This window comes from Dermacentor andersoni, chromosome 4 (assembly GCF_023375885.2).
Source record: "Dermacentor andersoni chromosome 4, qqDerAnde1_hic_scaffold, whole genome shotgun sequence".
NCBI lineage: Eukaryota > Metazoa > Arthropoda > Arachnida > Ixodida > Ixodidae > Dermacentor > Dermacentor andersoni.
The window spans coordinates 91,438,662-91,457,621 of record NC_092817.1 but is presented as its reverse complement, the minus strand read 5'-3'; the positions used below and the strand labels follow the sequence as shown (position 1 = coordinate 91,457,621).

General features: G+C 52.1%; 1 protein-coding gene across 3 annotated transcripts in view; it reads right to left on the bottom strand.

Moving 5' to 3' along the window:
• The window catches only part of LOC126536467 (glycoprotein 3-alpha-L-fucosyltransferase A), a 159,191-nt gene extending 143,499 nt beyond the window's left edge, over window positions 1-15,692 (bottom strand). For all 3 annotated transcript variants that reach the window (XM_050183441.2, XM_050183439.2, XM_055074025.1), the window contains exon 1: window positions 15,492-15,692. The gene's annotated coding sequence lies outside the window, so the exon portion shown is untranslated. The remainder of the gene's footprint in view (window positions 1-15,491) is intronic.
• Between the last annotated feature and the right edge of the window lie 3,268 nt (window positions 15,693-18,960).

Below are 18,960 nucleotides of genomic sequence, written 5' to 3'. Positions count from 1 at the left end.
TTGCTGTGTTTGTACCGTGGCCCTGTAATGAAGGACGCCATTTGTAGCTCCGCTATAGAATATTTGTACTTTACGAATGGCTTAGGAGTGAACGGGTGAGGAAAATTGTGCGTACTTTATAGCTGCTCTCACCATATTATTTCGTTTTTTTTTTTTTTTGTTATCGTTTGGTGCACATCTGGATTAGGAGGACAGGAATAGCCGACGGCGTCCACGAGCGCCACACAGATAACAAGCTGTATCTGAACACTGATAACTCGCACACTGCTTCGCAAGCTTCCATACTCGACGATAGCACGGAAGGTTCCTGGGAGCTAAGTAAAGTTGCTCCAAGATTAAGTAAAGCAAGAACTTCGTTGAGAAGCCCGAATAAACTCGTTCAATAGTGCCCTGCTTCCGCGCCGTAACGCCACGTTTTCGCCTTGGCTCGGCGTGGGCGCGGTTAGCACAGCATGCGCGACGACGGTCAGGTTGAAGCGAGGTCAGGCGACCAGCTGCGATAGGCGCTCGGTGTCATATCTGTTGGTCCCGCTTCCAAGACCGCCGGGGCCGAGATTGAATTTCAAAAGCACGCTATCGCTCATGCACATGCGTGGTCAGCGTCGCCGTTCGCGCTGCCGTCACTACCTACAAGAACTGCGGGGATAAGCGTTGAGCTAGTTAGCGGCCGAGCTTATTTCCGAAATTAGCGTTTTGTGCGCAAGCTCTTCTTCAGAAACCGTGGGAGATAATATTGCGCTCCTTTATTATCTGTACTTGCGTCAAAGTGCAGGATCTTTCTTTGTTTTCCCCACTGAATTACCATCGTGAACGAGAGCTATAGGCTTCATAATTCTCGCGAAACCATCGCGAGACCCTTTGTATGCATTTTATTAAGTCAAATTTAAGTCGGCGGCGATTACGTAGCATATTAATCTCGGATATGCAGTCAGATGCACGCGAAAGTGTACGAAAATTGTTTAACCATGGCATGCACATTCGTGCGGCCGAATTTCAAGTACACACTTATTTCATCGGTACCAGTGTGTCGTCAGAGACGACAAAATGCAACCGTGGTGCGCGTTTCGTACACCACGAGATCACACGAAAACCCGGGGCGCAAGATGAACAAGCCAGCTCACCACACAATATTACATCCATACATTAGTGCTTAGCCGAAGAGAAAACACGAGGAGACACTCAATTAGTCCACTTACACATAGCTGCTGCTTTCAGCACATATAACCGTGGTATATAAACAAAATGTTCTCTGTTTATTTATGTTAGTAACATATCAGTCGGTAAAAAGAACCAAGCTTAAAAACGGTTATGCCCCTGAGCGGTCTTCCGGTTTGAGGAGGATAATGTCGACAAGCCATGTGCCATAAACAAGAGGGCCGTGCGACACTGAGATGTAAAGAGTGCAGCCACAAAGTGAGATTTATCTGGAGTCCTTGAACGTTCAGCGCTACAGAGAGGTGACTGCATTTACCGGCGCCTGCAGCGCTCGATATTGTCACGTGGTGGTGACGTAGAAGAACACAGTAGCAATACTGTGAACGAGAAAACTAACTTTTATTGGGCGAACTTGTGCCCACAAAACAGGCTACACTTATAGCACAACGAAAGCGGCGAACACAGTCGGCGATCGTCGGAAATCTGATCTGCGGGTCCAGCGCGTCCGCTTTTATACAGCAGTCGTCGAATGTTCCAGACTAATCGCTGGGACCCGCGCGTATTCCACAATGTTCTACGCCATTTGCGTCAGGCGATGAAATCAGATAACATAAGGTACGGCGACAACAGACAGCCGGGTAGAAGCATCGATAACTTTCCAGAAACATCGGATACATGCAGGCGCGTCCGTCGCTGTGCGATTACAGTTGTTAAGCGGTGAAACGTGGGCGCCCGATAAAGATAAGTACACGTGTCAATACCCCCCTCTTAAAAAAAGCATCGACCCGATGCTGCAAACAAACGAAGTTAATAAACAAAAGCATTCGTAGCAAAGAAAAGAACAAAAAGGACGAAGTTCGTCAGCGTCCGTAAAAGGGTTTAAGGCGCACCACGTGGACCACTTCAGATCGTGCGCGGCGCCGCTGTGAATGCGAAATGCCGTCTGGCACGACCTCATAGTCCAGAGCGCCAATACGTCGGATGACCTTGTAGGGTCCGAAATAGCGTCGGAGTAGCTTCTCACTGAGTCCTCGTCGGCGTATCGGGGTCCAGACCCAAACACGGTCGCCAGGCTGGTACTCGACGAAGCGTCGTCGGAGGTTGTAGTGTCGGCTGTCGGTCCTCTGCTGGCTCTTGATTCGCAGGCGGGCGAGCTGTCGGGCTTCTTCGGCGCGCTGTAGATAGCTAGCGACGTCAACATTCTCTTCGTCAGTTACGTGCGGCAGCATGGCGTCAAGCGTCGTCGTCGCGTTCCTGCCGTAGACCAGCTTGAACGGCGTGATCTGTGTTGTTTCTTGCACCGCCGTGTTGTACGCAAAGGTTACGTACGGCAGGACCGCGTCCCACGTCTTGTGTTCGACGTCGACGTACATTGCTAGCATGTCGGCGAGGGTCTTATTCAGGCGCTCCGTGAGACCATTAGTTTGCGGATGGTAGGCAGTTGTCCTCCTGTGGCTTGTCTGGCTGTACTGCAGAATGGCTTGGGTGAGCTCTGCTGTAAAAGCCGTTCCTCTGTCGGTGATGAGGACTTCTGGGGCACCATGTCGCAGCAGGATGTTTTCGACGAAAAATTTCGCCACTTCGGCTGCGCTGCCTTTTGGTAGAGCTTTAGTTTCAGCAAAGCGGGTGAGATAGTCCGTCGCCACGACGATCCACTTATTCCCGGATGTTGACATCGGAAACGGCCCCAACAAATCCATCCCAATCTGCTGGAATGGTCGGCGAGGAGGTTCGATCGGCTGTAGTAATCCTGCTGGTCTTGTCGGTGGTGTCTTGCGTCGTTGACAATCTCGGCAAGTCTTGACGTAACGGGCGACGTCGGCGGTCAGACGCGGCCAGTAATACCTTTCCTGTATTCTCGACAGCGTCCGGGAGAATCCGAGGTGCCCAGCGGTTGGATCGTCGTGTAGGGCGTGCAGTATCTCTGGACGCAGCGCTGACGGTACAACAAGAAGGTAGCTGGCGCGGACTGGTGAGAAGTTCTTCTTCACGAGTAGGTTGTTTTGAAGCGTGAACGAAGATAATCCACGCTTAAATGCCCTAGGGACAACGTCGGTGTGCCCTTCCAAATACTCGACGAGGCCTTTTAGCTCCGGGTCCCCTCGTTGTTGTTCGGCGAAGTCTTCCGCGCTTATTATGCCAAGGAAGGCGTCGTCATCCTCGTCATCTTGCGGCGGTGGGTCAATGGGGGCGCGTGATAGGCAATCGGCATCTGAGTGCTTTCTTCCGGACTTGTATGTTACAGTGATGTCGTATTCTTGTAGTCTGAGGCTCCACCGCGCCAGCCGTCCTGAAGGGTCCTTTAAGTTAGCTAGCCAACACAACGCGTGATGGTCGCTGACCACTTTGAATGGCCTGCCATAGAGGTAAGGGCGAAATTTCGCCGTAGCCCAAACGATGGCGAGGCATTCCTTTTCGGTTGTAGAATAATTGCCTTCCGCTTTTGACAACGACCGGCTAGCGTAAGCTATCACGTGTTCATGTCCATCTTTTCTCTGGACTAGGACGGCACCGAGGCCTAGGCTACTGGCGTCAGTGTGTATTTCGGTATCGGCGTGCTCGTCGAAGTGCGCAAGTACGGGCGGCGACTGCATGCGTCGTTTGAGTTCTTGAAATGCGTCGGCCTGCGGCGTTTCCCACTTGAACTCGACTTCACATTTAGTTAGCTTTGTCAGCGGCTCAGCGATGCGTGAAAAGTCCTTGACAAAGCGCCTATAGTAGGCACACATGCCAAGGAATCTGCGCACTGCCTTCTTGTCGGTTGGCTGCGGGAACTTTGCGATGGCAGCTGTCTTCTGTGGGTCGGGGCGTACTCCTGATTTGCTGATCACGTGGCCTAGGAACAAAAGTTCATCGTAAGCGAAACGGCACTTTTCCGGCTTCAGAGTGAGCCCTGATGACTTGATGGCTTCTAACACTGTCGCAAGCCGCCTAAGGTGATCGTCGAAATTTCCGGCGAAGACAACGACGTCATCCAGGTAAACAAGGCACGTCTGCCACTTCAGTCCGGCTAACACCGTGTCCATGACGCGCTGAAACGTTGCAGGCGCCGAGCACAGTCCGAATGGCATGACCTTGAACTCGTAGAGGCCGTCTGGCGTGATGAAGGCAGTCTTTTCGCGATCTCTCTCGTCGACTTCTATTTGCCAGTAGCCAGACTTGAGGTCCATCGACGAGAAGTATTTAGCGTTGCAGAGCCGATCCAATGCGTCGTCTATCCGTGGAAGGGGGTACACATCCTTCTTCGTGATCTTGTTTAGTCGACGATAATCAACGCAGAAGCGTAGGGTTCCGTCCTTTTTCTTTACCAGGACTACAGGAGAGGCCCACGGGCTTTTCGACGGCTGGATGATGTCGTCGCGCAGCATTTCGTCGACTTGTTGCCTAATAGCTTCACGTTCTCGCGTCGAAACTCGGTAAGGGCTCTGGCGTAGTGGTCGAGCGCACTCTTCGGTTATTATGCGATGCTTTGCGACTGGTGTTTGTCGAATCCTCGATGACGTCGAAAAGCAGTCTTTGTATCGTCGAAGCAGAGTTCTGAGCTGTTGCTGCTTAATCACGGGGAGACTTGGATTTATGTCGAAGTCTGGCTCGGGAACTACGGTCGTCGGGGTAGATGCAACAGAATCCGAGAGGACAAAGGCATCGCTGGTTTTCTGAATTTCCTCGATGTATGCGATCGTCGTGCCCTTGTTGATGTGCTTGAACTCCTGGCTGAAGTTTGTCAGCAACACTTTCGTGTTTCCTCCGTGCAGTCGAGCGATCCCTCTTGCGACGCAAATTTCACGGTCGAACAGCAAACGCTGGTCGCCTTCGATGACGCCTTCTACGTCAGCGGGTGTTTCAGTGCCGACGGAAATAATAATGCTGGAGCGCGGCGGGATGCTCGCTTGATCTTCGAGCACACTCAAGGCGTGGTGACTACGAGGGCTCTCCGGCGGTGTCGCTTTATCTTCCGACAGCGTTATAGACTTCGACTGCAGGTCGATGATTGCGCCGTGTTGGTCCAGGAAGTCCATACCGAGAATGACGTCTCGTGAACACTGTTGGAGGATAACGAAGGTGGCAGGGTAAGTCCGGTTATGAATGGTTATTCTTGCCGTGCATATTCCAGTCGGCGTGATGAGGTGTCCTCCAGCGGTCCGAATTTGAGGGCCTTCCCATGCGGTCTTAACCTTCTTCAACTGGGCGGCGATGTGTCCACTCATTACGGAGTAATCGGCCCCTGTGTCTACTAAGGCGGTAACTGCGTGGCCGTCGAGAAGCACGTCGAGGTCGGTGGTTCTTTGTCTGGCGTTGCAGTTAGGTCTTGGCGTCGGATCACGGCTGCGTCGCGTTAAACTGAAGCTGGAACGTCGCGTCGTCACGTAGTCTTTTGTCGGTGTAGTCTTGGCTTTCTGACTTCGTCGGGACGGCGGCGTGTCATTATTATGTCGTGGAGATGGTCTCTTCGGCGTCTCCGTCGGCGTCGGAGGATCTTCGTCAGTTCGACGAACAGCAACCGCACCTCCATCGGTTGCTGCTTTTAGTTTTCCGGATATGGGCTCGCAGACCGGCCCCGGGCTGGGCCAGTGTATGGTCGGCGCTGCGGCGACAGGTAACGGCCTGGTGACGGCGAACGGGACGGTCGTCGAGGGCTCCACTGAGTGGCGGCGAGGTAGTCGGCGATATCGCGAGGTCGTTCGCCAATCTGTGGTCGCGGCGCGTTCACGGCGAACCCTCGGAGTCCCATCTCCCGGTATGGGCATCGGCGGTAGATGTGCCCGGCTTCTCCGCAGTGATAGCAAAGCGGGCGATGGTCAGGGGCGCGCCAAACGTCAGTCTTCCTTGGAATGCCGCGTGGGGTGACGGGTTGGCGTGCTGGCGGCGGGGTTGGTGGTGGACGACGGAACTGTGTCGTCACTGGGCCCTGCCGTGGGCGCGGAGGGGGAACGTGACGGCGGGCTACAGCGGCGTATGTCATCGCTTGCGGCTGAGGCTGCGGCGATTCAGGGGCTACTCCGAGTTGTTGTTGGAGCTCCTCACGTACAGCGTCGGCAATCGAAGCCACTTGAGGCTGCGGTGACGGGAACAGCTTTTGTAGTTCCTCCCGCACGACCGCTCGGATAGTCTCGCGCAGGTCATCGGTGGCCAGTGACTGAATTCCTGTGTAGTTGGTAGAGTTCGTGCGGCGGTTGAATTGCCGGTTCCGGATTTCGAGTGTCTTCTCGATGCTGGTGGCCTCGTGAAGAAACTCTTCTACGGTCTTCGGTGGACTTCGTATCATTGCGCCGAAAAGTTCTTCCTTCACGCCACGCATGAGAAGGCGGACTTTCTTCTCTTCGGGCATATCCGGGTCGGCGTGGCGGAACAGGCGGTTCATTTCTTCCGTGAATATGGCGACGTTCTCGTTAGGTAGCTGCACTCGGGCGTCCAGCATAGCTTCGGCCCTTTCCTTGCGCACGACGCTTGTAAAGGTGCGCAGGAAGCCGGTACGGAACAGGTCCCATGTTGTCAATGTCGACTCCCTGTTCTCGAACCACGTTCTGGCGGCGTCTTCTAGGGCGAAGTATACATGCCGCAACTTGTCGTCGGAGTCCCAGTTGTTGAAAGTGGCGATTCGCTCGTACGTCTCCAGCCAGGATTCCGGGTCTTCAGTTGCTGCTCCATGGAAGGTCGGTGGGTCCCGAGGTTGTTGCAGGACAACGGGTGTCACTGGGGCAGCCATTGGGGTTGTCTTGGCCACGATCTTCTTGGTCTTCTCAGGTAGAAGTCCGTGTTCCGGGGGCAGCTGTTGTAGACGACGGCTTACTCGATGGTCCGTGACTACGTTGGTGCTCTCTTTACGGTCCGGGCTTGGATCACGGTTTGTCGGGGGCGTCCGGTACATGGACCAAAAGCACCTCCACCAGATGTCACGTGGTGGTGACGTAGAAGAACACAGTAGCAATACTGTGAACGAGAAAACTAACTTTTATTGGGCGAACTTGTGCCCACAAAACAGGCTACACTTATAGCACAACGAAAGCGGCGAACACAGTCGGCGATCGTCGGAAATCTGATCTGCGGGTCCAGCGCGTCCGCTTTTATACAGCAGTCGTCGAATGTTCCAGACTAATCGCTGGGACCCGCGCGTATTCCACAATGTTCTACGCCATTTGCGTCAGGCGATGAAATCAGATAACATAAGGTACGGCGACAACAGACAGCCGGGTAGAAGCATCGATAACTTTCCAGAAACATCGGATACATGCAGGCGCGTCCGTCGCTGTGCGATTACAGTTGTTAAGCGGTGAAACGTGGGCGCCCGATAAAGATAAGTACACGTGTCAATACCCCCCTCTTAAAAAAAGCATCGACCCGATGCTGCAAACAAACGAAGTTAATAAACAAAAGCATTCGTAGCAAAGAAAAGAACAAAAAGGACGAAGTTCGTCAGCGTCCGTAAAAGGGTTTAAGGCGCACCACGTGGACCACTTCAGATCGTGCGCGGCGCCGCTGTGAATGCGAAATGCCGTCTGGCACGACCTCATAGTCCAGAGCGCCAATACGTCGGATGACCTTGTAGGGTCCGAAATAGCGTCGGAGTAGCTTCTCACTGAGTCCTCGTCGGCGTATCGGGGTCCAGACCCAAACACGGTCGCCAGGCTGGTACTCGACGAAGCGTCGTCGGAGGTTGTAGTGTCGGCTGTCGGTCCTCTGCTGGCTCTTGATTCGCAGGCGGGCGAGCTGTCGGGCTTCTTCGGCGCGCTGTAGATAGCTAGCGACGTCAACATTCTCTTCGTCAGTTACGTGCGGCAGCATGGCGTCAAGCGTCGTCGTCGCGTTCCTGCCGTAGACCAGCTTGAACGGCGTGATCTGTGTTGTTTCTTGCACCGCCGTGTTGTACGCAAAGGTTACGTACGGCAGGACCGCGTCCCACGTCTTGTGTTCGACGTCGACGTACATTGCTAGCATGTCGGCGAGGGTCTTATTCAGGCGCTCCGTGAGACCATTAGTTTGCGGATGGTAGGCAGTTGTCCTCCTGTGGCTTGTCTGGCTGTACTGCAGAATGGCTTGGGTGAGCTCTGCTGTAAAAGCCGTTCCTCTGTCGGTGATGAGGACTTCTGGGGCACCATGTCGCAGCAGGATGTTTTCGACGAAAAATTTCGCCACTTCGGCTGCGCTGCCTTTTGGTAGAGCTTTAGTTTCAGCAAAGCGGGTGAGATAGTCCGTCGCCACGACGATCCACTTATTCCCGGATGTTGACATCGGAAACGGCCCCAACAAATCCATCCCAATCTGCTGGAATGGTCGGCGAGGAGGTTCGATCGGCTGTAGTAATCCTGCTGGTCTTGTCGGTGGTGTCTTGCGTCGTTGACAATCTCGGCAAGTCTTGACGTAACGGGCGACGTCGGCGGTCAGACGCGGCCAGTAATACCTTTCCTGTATTCTCGACAGCGTCCGGGAGAATCCGAGGTGCCCAGCGGTTGGATCGTCGTGTAGGGCGTGCAGTATCTCTGGACGCAGCGCTGACGGTACAACAAGAAGGTAGCTGGCGCGGACTGGTGAGAAGTTCTTCTTCACGAGTAGGTTGTTTTGAAGCGTGAACGAAGATAATCCACGCTTAAATGCCCTAGGGACAACGTCGGTGTGCCCTTCCAAATACTCGACGAGGCCTTTTAGCTCCGGGTCCCCTCGTTGTTGTTCGGCGAAGTCTTCCGCGCTTATTATGCCAAGGAAGGCGTCGTCATCCTCGTCATCTTGCGGCGGTGGGTCAATGGGGGCGCGTGATAGGCAATCGGCATCTGAGTGCTTTCTTCCGGACTTGTATGTTACAGTGATGTCGTATTCTTGTAGTCTGAGGCTCCACCGCGCCAGCCGTCCTGAAGGGTCCTTTAAGTTAGCTAGCCAACACAACGCGTGATGGTCGCTGACCACTTTGAATGGCCTGCCATAGAGGTAAGGGCGAAATTTCGCCGTAGCCCAAACGATGGCGAGGCATTCCTTTTCGGTTGTAGAATAATTGCCTTCCGCTTTTGACAACGACCGGCTAGCGTAAGCTATCACGTGTTCATGTCCATCTTTTCTCTGGACTAGGACGGCACCGAGGCCTAGGCTACTGGCGTCAGTGTGTATTTCGGTATCGGCGTGCTCGTCGAAGTGCGCAAGTACGGGCGGCGACTGCATGCGTCGTTTGAGTTCTTGAAATGCGTCGGCCTGCGGCGTTTCCCACTTGAACTCGACTTCACATTTAGTTAGCTTTGTCAGCGGCTCAGCGATGCGTGAAAAGTCCTTGACAAAGCGCCTATAGTAGGCACACATGCCAAGGAATCTGCGCACTGCCTTCTTGTCGGTTGGCTGCGGGAACTTTGCGATGGCAGCTGTCTTCTGTGGGTCGGGGCGTACTCCTGATTTGCTGATCACGTGGCCTAGGAACAAAAGTTCATCGTAAGCGAAACGGCACTTTTCCGGCTTCAGAGTGAGCCCTGATGACTTGATGGCTTCTAACACTGTCGCAAGCCGCCTAAGGTGATCGTCGAAATTTCCGGCGAAGACAACGACGTCATCCAGGTAAACAAGGCACGTCTGCCACTTCAGTCCGGCTAACACCGTGTCCATGACGCGCTGAAACGTTGCAGGCGCCGAGCACAGTCCGAATGGCATGACCTTGAACTCGTAGAGGCCGTCTGGCGTGATGAAGGCAGTCTTTTCGCGATCTCTCTCGTCGACTTCTATTTGCCAGTAGCCAGACTTGAGGTCCATCGACGAGAAGTATTTAGCGTTGCAGAGCCGATCCAATGCGTCGTCTATCCGTGGAAGGGGGTACACATCCTTCTTCGTGATCTTGTTTAGTCGACGATAATCAACGCAGAAGCGTAGGGTTCCGTCCTTTTTCTTTACCAGGACTACAGGAGAGGCCCACGGGCTTTTCGACGGCTGGATGATGTCGTCGCGCAGCATTTCGTCGACTTGTTGCCTAATAGCTTCACGTTCTCGCGTCGAAACTCGGTAAGGGCTCTGGCGTAGTGGTCGAGCGCACTCTTCGGTTATTATGCGATGCTTTGCGACTGGTGTTTGTCGAATCCTCGATGACGTCGAAAAGCAGTCTTTGTATCGTCGAAGCAGAGTTCTGAGCTGTTGCTGCTTAATCACGGGGAGACTTGGATTTATGTCGAAGTCTGGCTCGGGAACTACGGTCGTCGGGGTAGATGCAACAGAATCCGAGAGGACAAAGGCATCGCTGGTTTTCTGAATTTCCTCGATGTATGCGATCGTCGTGCCCTTGTTGATGTGCTTGAACTCCTGGCTGAAGTTTGTCAGCAACACTTTCGTGTTTCCTCCGTGCAGTCGAGCGATCCCTCTTGCGACGCAAATTTCACGGTCGAACAGCAAACGCTGGTCGCCTTCGATGACGCCTTCTACGTCAGCGGGTGTTTCAGTGCCGACGGAAATAATAATGCTGGAGCGCGGCGGGATGCTCGCTTGATCTTCGAGCACACTCAAGGCGTGGTGACTACGAGGGCTCTCCGGCGGTGTCGCTTTATCTTCCGACAGCGTTATAGACTTCGACTGCAGGTCGATGATTGCGCCGTGTTGGTCCAGGAAGTCCATACCGAGAATGACGTCTCGTGAACACTGTTGGAGGATAACGAAGGTGGCAGGGTAAGTCCGGTTATGAATGGTTATTCTTGCCGTGCATATTCCAGTCGGCGTGATGAGGTGTCCTCCAGCGGTCCGAATTTGAGGGCCTTCCCATGCGGTCTTAACCTTCTTCAACTGGGCGGCGATGTGTCCACTCATTACGGAGTAATCGGCCCCTGTGTCTACTAAGGCGGTAACTGCGTGGCCGTCGAGAAGCACGTCGAGGTCGGTGGTTCTTTGTCTGGCGTTGCAGTTAGGTCTTGGCGTCGGATCACGGCTGCGTCGCGTTAAACTGAAGCTGGAACGTCGCGTCGTCACGTAGTCTTTTGTCGGTGTAGTCTTGGCTTTCTGACTTCGTCGGGACGGCGGCGTGTCATTATTATGTCGTGGAGATGGTCTCTTCGGCGTCTCCGTCGGCGTCGGAGGATCTTCGTCAGTTCGACGAACAGCAACCGCACCTCCATCGGTTGCTGCTTTTAGTTTTCCGGATATGGGCTCGCAGACCGGCCCCGGGCTGGGCCAGTGTATGGTCGGCGCTGCGGCGACAGGTAACGGCCTGGTGACGGCGAACGGGACGGTCGTCGAGGGCTCCACTGAGTGGCGGCGAGGTAGTCGGCGATATCGCGAGGTCGTTCGCCAATCTGTGGTCGCGGCGCGTTCACGGCGAACCCTCGGAGTCCCATCTCCCGGTATGGGCATCGGCGGTAGATGTGCCCGGCTTCTCCGCAGTGATAGCAAAGCGGGCGATGGTCAGGGGCGCGCCAAACGTCAGTCTTCCTTGGAATGCCGCGTGGGGTGACGGGTTGGCGTGCTGGCGGCGGGGTTGGTGGTGGACGACGGAACTGTGTCGTCACTGGGCCCTGCCGTGGGCGCGGAGGGGGAACGTGACGGCGGGCTACAGCGGCGTATGTCATCGCTTGCGGCTGAGGCTGCGGCGATTCAGGGGCTACTCCGAGTTGTTGTTGGAGCTCCTCACGTACAGCGTCGGCAATCGAAGCCACTTGAGGCTGCGGTGACGGGAACAGCTTTTGTAGTTCCTCCCGCACGACCGCTCGGATAGTCTCGCGCAGGTCATCGGTGGCCAGTGACTGAATTCCTGTGTAGTTGGTAGAGTTCGTGCGGCGGTTGAATTGCCGGTTCCGGATTTCGAGTGTCTTCTCGATGCTGGTGGCCTCGTGAAGAAACTCTTCTACGGTCTTCGGTGGACTTCGTATCATTGCGCCGAAAAGTTCTTCCTTCACGCCACGCATGAGAAGGCGGACTTTCTTCTCTTCGGGCATATCCGGGTCGGCGTGGCGGAACAGGCGGTTCATTTCTTCCGTGAATATGGCGACGTTCTCGTTAGGTAGCTGCACTCGGGCGTCCAGCATAGCTTCGGCCCTTTCCTTGCGCACGACGCTTGTAAAGGTGCGCAGGAAGCCGGTACGGAACAGGTCCCATGTTGTCAATGTCGACTCCCTGTTCTCGAACCACGTTCTGGCGGCGTCTTCTAGGGCGAAGTATACATGCCGCAACTTGTCGTCGGAGTCCCAGTTGTTGAAAGTGGCGATTCGCTCGTACGTCTCCAGCCAGGATTCCGGGTCTTCAGTTGCTGCTCCATGGAAGGTCGGTGGGTCCCGAGGTTGTTGCAGGACAACGGGTGTCACTGGGGCAGCCATTGGGGTTGTCTTGGCCACGATCTTCTTGGTCTTCTCAGGTAGAAGTCCGTGTTCCGGGGGCAGCTGTTGTAGACGACGGCTTACTCGATGGTCCGTGACTACGTTGGTGCTCTCTTTACGGTCCGGGCTTGGATCACGGTTTGTCGGGGGCGTCCGGTACATGGACCAAAAGCACCTCCACCAGATGTCACGTGGTGGTGACGTAGAAGAACACAGTAGCAATACTGTGAACGAGAAAACTAACTTTTATTGGGCGAACTTGTGCCCACAAAACAGGCTACACTTATAGCACAACGAAAGCGGCGAACACAGTCGGCGATCGTCGGAAATCTGATCTGCGGGTCCAGCGCGTCCGCTTTTATACAGCAGTCGTCGAATGTTCCAGACTAATCGCTGGGACCCGCGCGTATTCCACAATGTTCTACGCCATTTGCGTCAGGCGATGAAATCAGATAACATAAGGTACGGCGACAACAGACAGCCGGGTAGAAGCATCGATAACTTTCCAGAAACATCGGATACATGCAGGCGCGTCCGTCGCTGTGCGATTACAGTTGTTAAGCGGTGAAACGTGGGCGCCCGATAAAGATAAGTACACGTGTCAATATAGCGCTGTAAGACGAGGAGCGAAACGTCGGTTAGGCCATGTGGCAGCGTATGCTGAGTAAGAGGCTGTTTCGAGCCGCCCGTCGCTCGATCGTAAACGTCGTCACTGCAATGAGATGAGCACGCACGCCCTAGACAGAGCGTTATTCGGGACGTATGACATACGTGAAACCGGAGGCATCGGAAGTGTTTGGGGCCGGAAAGGTTGGGTGCAAATGGGACGGAGAGCGGTCTCTTGCTTGTCATTGAGGTATACGTTGCCGAGCATAATCTCGTAGCCGGGAGGAATAGCGATGGGGGCGAAGCCAGTGTTGTACTCATGACCCCGTCCCACTTACGACTCCACAGACAACTACGAAATGTGGAATACAGGACGCAAGATGACACCTAGAGGAAAAGACTTAATTGCCGACGCGTTGCAGATTTTAAAGACGGAAGTCTTTCTTGACGAATTACCGCCATTTTTCAGTATCGGGTACGTTTCTGCAGCCTATGTCGTGGGCCGATCCCGGAGACAGTGCGGTCTACAAGATGCGGGCCGATATGTGCTATTGGGCATGTCCACTTGGGGCTACCATTCGCCGTGATGTTCCGTGTATATATTCAAATAAATAAAATTCCCCGACGGCCGGATTGGAACAGAAGACCTCTAGCGCAGAAGTTCGATGTTGTAGCGATCAGGCTATGGACGCTTTTCCTCCATTGCTGCGTGCCTCATAATCGTATCGTACCTTTGGAATGTCAAACCACATAATCGTATCGTACCTTTGGAATGTCAAACCACAGAAATTATTTAAAATTAGTTAACGCATCATCAAAGGTCAAAATGCGGGGTGATCCCGAAGGTGGTGCAGTAAAAAAAAAATTAAGCAGTCCGACGACACTCCCGTAATCTCTTCACGCGAGTGGTGACGCAATAGAGCGCCGTGTGCAGTCACTCCACCTCATTCTCGCCCCCATGTCTTTCAGCGACTTCAGCTGGAGGCTGAATCGCCTTCCAACTTTATTTTTATCCTGTTGAGCAATAAACAGCCCCGTAATGGTGTTAGCGATCTCGCATGTACCAGAATACCGAAACAGCAAAGCTAAGAGACGAGCAAAAAAGAGAAAATACTTTTTTTTTATTATTTGAGTGCTACACTCGCATTTAATAACTCGGGCTGGGCCAGCATTTCGCTACACGAAACATCGACGACAGTAAAAAAAATGAAAAGCAGAGGAAGAAAGGACACACTTGGATATGACGGGAGTTCATATAGTACCATACCTTTCTCACAACTTTATTTCTTTTCATTTATATAGAGTCACGGAACGCATCTCATTCAGCAGCTAGCTGGTTTTTTTAAAATCGAAAGACCCTCCGTGTTCAAAAGAAAGAAGTCTTCATGTTACGAAGTGACCTAGGCGCAAATGTGCATTTGTATAACGTGCAGTTGCTATATCGCCAAATGTAAGATAATAAAACAGCAACCCTAGGCTGGCTTGTCAATTCTTGAACCGTGAGCTGCCCGTCCTGAAAGTTACGTTCACAATTAAGTCCTGATGTTATATAAGTGTACAAAGATAAAAGACAATGATAACGACTATGGCACTAAAACTTAAAGGAAGCCTAACCTAATTGAAAGATGAGCTCAATATAATAGGTACGCCTACACTTATTTCTCTTTGATATTAGGTACTGAAAATGCAGGAACATTTGACGAGCCCATCACACTTTGACAAGTGAAACCTTGTGCGTTCTATCAAGCCATTTGTCCCGAGCAGCACATGCTTTCAGATTATAACTGCGCGTCATATTTAAATACGCTGCCATTCGCGGACGCACTGAGTGCGGATAATAAAACGCACTAAATACGTGTGAAAAGTGCGGACCCACAGCCGATGAAAAGGATTCAGCTAAACATCAAAAGCATTTCAAAACAAAGGCATTCAAAAAATGTCATTGCGAGACGAAATTTGTTGTTCTGGTGCAACAACACGCTGGGCAGCTTCGCCTCGGCGTCAGTTTACCGCACAACGTGCTCTCGCTGCTCCGCGTCCAACCAACGAAACGAAACACGTAGACTTCGCACGGACACCTGCGCGCGCTACACGGAGAGCAATGCGAGTGAGCCGTGCGCGAACAAGCGAAGCGCAGCGGCTATTGCCAGCCGCAAAACGTGTTCGCGTTGCACCGGGCGATGCTCTCTAAATTAAACGCTTTCGAAGCGCGACGACGATGTCGCCTATACCGGCCCGTCCTCCCGAAACAGCCATGGCGAAAAAGACTGGAAAATCCGCTTTAGTTAACCTTCTTCAAATGCAGCTCCTGCGGTCAGCGAGGGAAGCCACAAAGGGAGGAATCCCACCACTGTGCCCAAACCCTGCTGCCCCCGTTAAAGCTACCCGCGTACGGCGACTAAAACTAACGGAGCAAGAATAAAGAAAACGAGAAAGGCGCGAGACGGCCGTGTGGGGAAACCTACTTACAGAACAAGGGGTACGTCGACGGCTCGCTTCCTCGGAGGTGGGCTTCTCGGCACTGCTGCTGCTGCCGCCGCTCAGCTGCCGCGCGGCGTGGCGATGGTGCAAAGCAAGCGACTCGTCGCCGCCGCCGTCGGCACAGTTCAGATGCTTCCCGTTGTGTCAGCTTTGCCGCATTGCCAGGGCTGCTTTCTTCTCACCACCCGCCTGGCCTGCCGTGACGTCACGCCGGCGGCGGGACGCCTCCATTCGGGGATGCTGGGGTGGGGAGAGGAGGGTCTGGAGCGGTGGTCGCGGCGGCGCGGCTGTTCCAATCAATGGGAGGACGCGCGGGCAGTTTGTAGGCCCGGAGCATCAGCCGCTCTTTTCAAAATGCACTACTCATTGCTTGCTAGCGATGAGGGCTCGGTTGTGTGTTATCAAGCCTGAATGATAACATGCACAGATGAACCAGTAAAAAGGCGCACTGTTTCGCGTCGCTGCGCTCGTCCGTGTAAACAACTGCCACGATTCGTGTTTGAACTGCGCGCGTATTTCTAGCTGCTCTGCTTAGTGAAGGCACCGCACGTGTTTTACGCAGGAGAGCTGACACTTCGGTCAAGGACCCATAGAACTGCTCCATACAGATAAACTCAACAACCATGTCGTGACAACCGAACGCGTGTTCCCCTTTTAGCTACTCCATTAAATTGGTTTTCAGCTTGTAAGTGAAATCTTGGAAAGACTCGCCGGTGTTCTAGCTGCTTCACGAAAACGACGACGGAAAGCCTCCGCTGAGAGCCGATTTTTCCTTAGCAACGCAGCTTTTACGTTTTGGTAGTCATCAGCCTCGTCTTTTGTTAGCCTTGCAATTATTTCGGTTGCTTCGCAAGGAAGAGCGTTCATAATCTGTTGTGGCCAACTTTCTAGTGCCAACCCGCTTTTCTCGCAGGTTCGTTCAATAGTAACTAGAAACAATCCAATGTCACCATTTGCTTTGTACGACGGCATGAGATACCTTATTTTTACTCCTGCTTCATCTGAACGTCTTTCACTTATTGAGATGTTATTTGCCGATTGCATGGCCAGATCTCGCTGCACGTCTAGTTCTTTTAGCTTTGGTTCGTGAGCTCCCTGTTTCTCTCGTTCCTTTCTTTCTGCAGCTTCCCTTCGATCAGCTCTCTGCCTTTCTTCTATAGCGTTTTGTTCAGCTTTTTGCTTTTCCTCTGCAGCTCTTTGCCTTTCCTCTGCAGCATATTGTTCAGCTTTCTCAGCTCGTTTCTCTATCTCATCCCATGCTTCTGAAATTTCCTCCTGAAGAGCCCAGCACTTCTCAATCGCCTCAATAAGCTGCGGCTTTCTCTGATTTTTCCCGACCTAAATTCCCAGCTCTTCACATAGTAATAACAGCTCTGGCTTTTTCTGTTTGCTTAAAGCCATGTTCAATCCCGAACGAGGACTTTCTTACTCTGCTGTGAAGTGAGGAAGCTTTCAATAGGAGCCTGCACGTACAGAGACTAATTTGCAATTTTAGAAAACACACGAGCTGAAGCGTGGCAAATTCTCAAAGAAAGTCAATCGCTCACTATTCTGCTGAAGCCAGGACGAAGGGCGGAGTAGATGTGTCTTCACCGCAAGAATCAGGAAACGACGACGAAGGCGGGCATCGTGATGGTGAAAAAAAAAAGAAGAAAATATTGTATTCACTTCATTGGTACATGGTGGTGCCTCTCATACGAGTCTCGAGTGGTTCTGATTAACACGGGGGCCAGCACGGCTTTAAATAACCCCTGGCGGTTTTGTGGTCGTCGACGCCTTCTTCGGGAGCCTGTGGGAGTATTAGTGCTTTCGTCAGCTTCTGCCGTTGATCTCTTGTCCTTCGGCCCTGCCTTCTCTTCTCCCATTCTTTTGTGTCAGCCCGGGGAAAAAGCGGTGAGGCCGTTTCGGAGAAGATGGCAATTATGTTGACTTGGGGCACCCGCCTGAACGCTTCTCACAGGTCGAGGTCCAGGCTTACCGTAATAGCCTTTTCGGACGAAGCAAATCATCTTGTACGCCTGAACGTCTCTCACACCCGACAGGGTGATCATAACAGCGTTGTCACGATATGTACCACCCGCTTCTTGACCAATCCCCCGTTGTATGTATGTGTCATAATATGGAAATCATCATCATAATTAACCCATGGATACGCTTCTTGGCCGATCCTTCATTGTAGGTACGTTCCCTAGTTCGGAAATCATAATAATAATAATAATAATAATAATAATAATACTTTATTGATGACTTGAGAATCATTACAGTGGAAGAAATCGAGCCTGCCAAAGCCACAGTGGGCTTGAACGGCAGTGCCTGGCAGACAGCGACAGAGCCATCAGAAACACATTAGACAACAGTGAGAAAAAAAAAACACAAATGACAGGCTTCCCATCACGCATTAAAGTGTCTAAGAGCCTTTCTAAGACCATATTTCGTTTTCACATCTTGTATGCTTTGAGGGAGTAAATTAAACATTGTTGGGACATAATAGTTACGGAGTCTTCGACCATATCTCGTCTTACAGCGGGGTGTAACGTAAGGATTCTTTGGTCTCAGGGAACGAATAGGCACATAAGGAATTTTATACTGACTTATCCAAAAATGCTTTAAGATAACAGTTTCTAGCAGCAAAGAATGGAAATCAGGTAAGGACAAAGTTTTGAACACATCAGATTTGGGGGAGACATCATAAGCAACATGCTTCAGAATGCCACGAAGGACGGAGTTGATCCGGTTTACCAAATGTTGAGCGCCATGACCATATGTAGATATCCCGTACCGGATCACACTGTAGCATAAGGCATGTGCTACAAGCTTTCGGACAGACAATGGCATGTAAAATTTTATATTATACGAAACACAGGACACTGCGCGAAGTTTTTGACAAATATATGCGAAATGAGAGTTCCAGGATAAATCACTGTCAAAAAACAGGCCAAGGTATTTAATTGAACAAGCGTATTGCACTGGGGCACACGAACAGGGATTGCAATGTGATGTGTGCAAATATAATGGGGACGATAGGGTAACTTGCTTGACAGGGTTGTGGAAACAGATTAGTTGAGTTTTGGACGCATTGATATGGACTACATTATTCTGAAACCAGTCCATCACTTTTGTTGTTGCCATTTGTAAAGAGATGGCGTCAGTGTAACTTCGAGCGTGTGAAACAAGGACAGTGTCATCAGCATACTGATATAATTTGACGTTCACAACATTAGATAAATCGTTAAAATATAAATTAAATAATAACGGACTTAAAATTGAACCTTGGGGGACGCCAGCTTTAATTTCGGTCAGGTTGCTACGAAATTTTCCAATAGACACAAGTTGGTGCCTATGAGATAAGAAGTTTTTCAGAAGCCGCAAAAACGCACCCCGAAAACCTAGCAAAGAAAGTTTGGTTAGCAGTATACTATGGCAGACGCTGTCAAACGCTTTGCGGACGTCTAGAAAC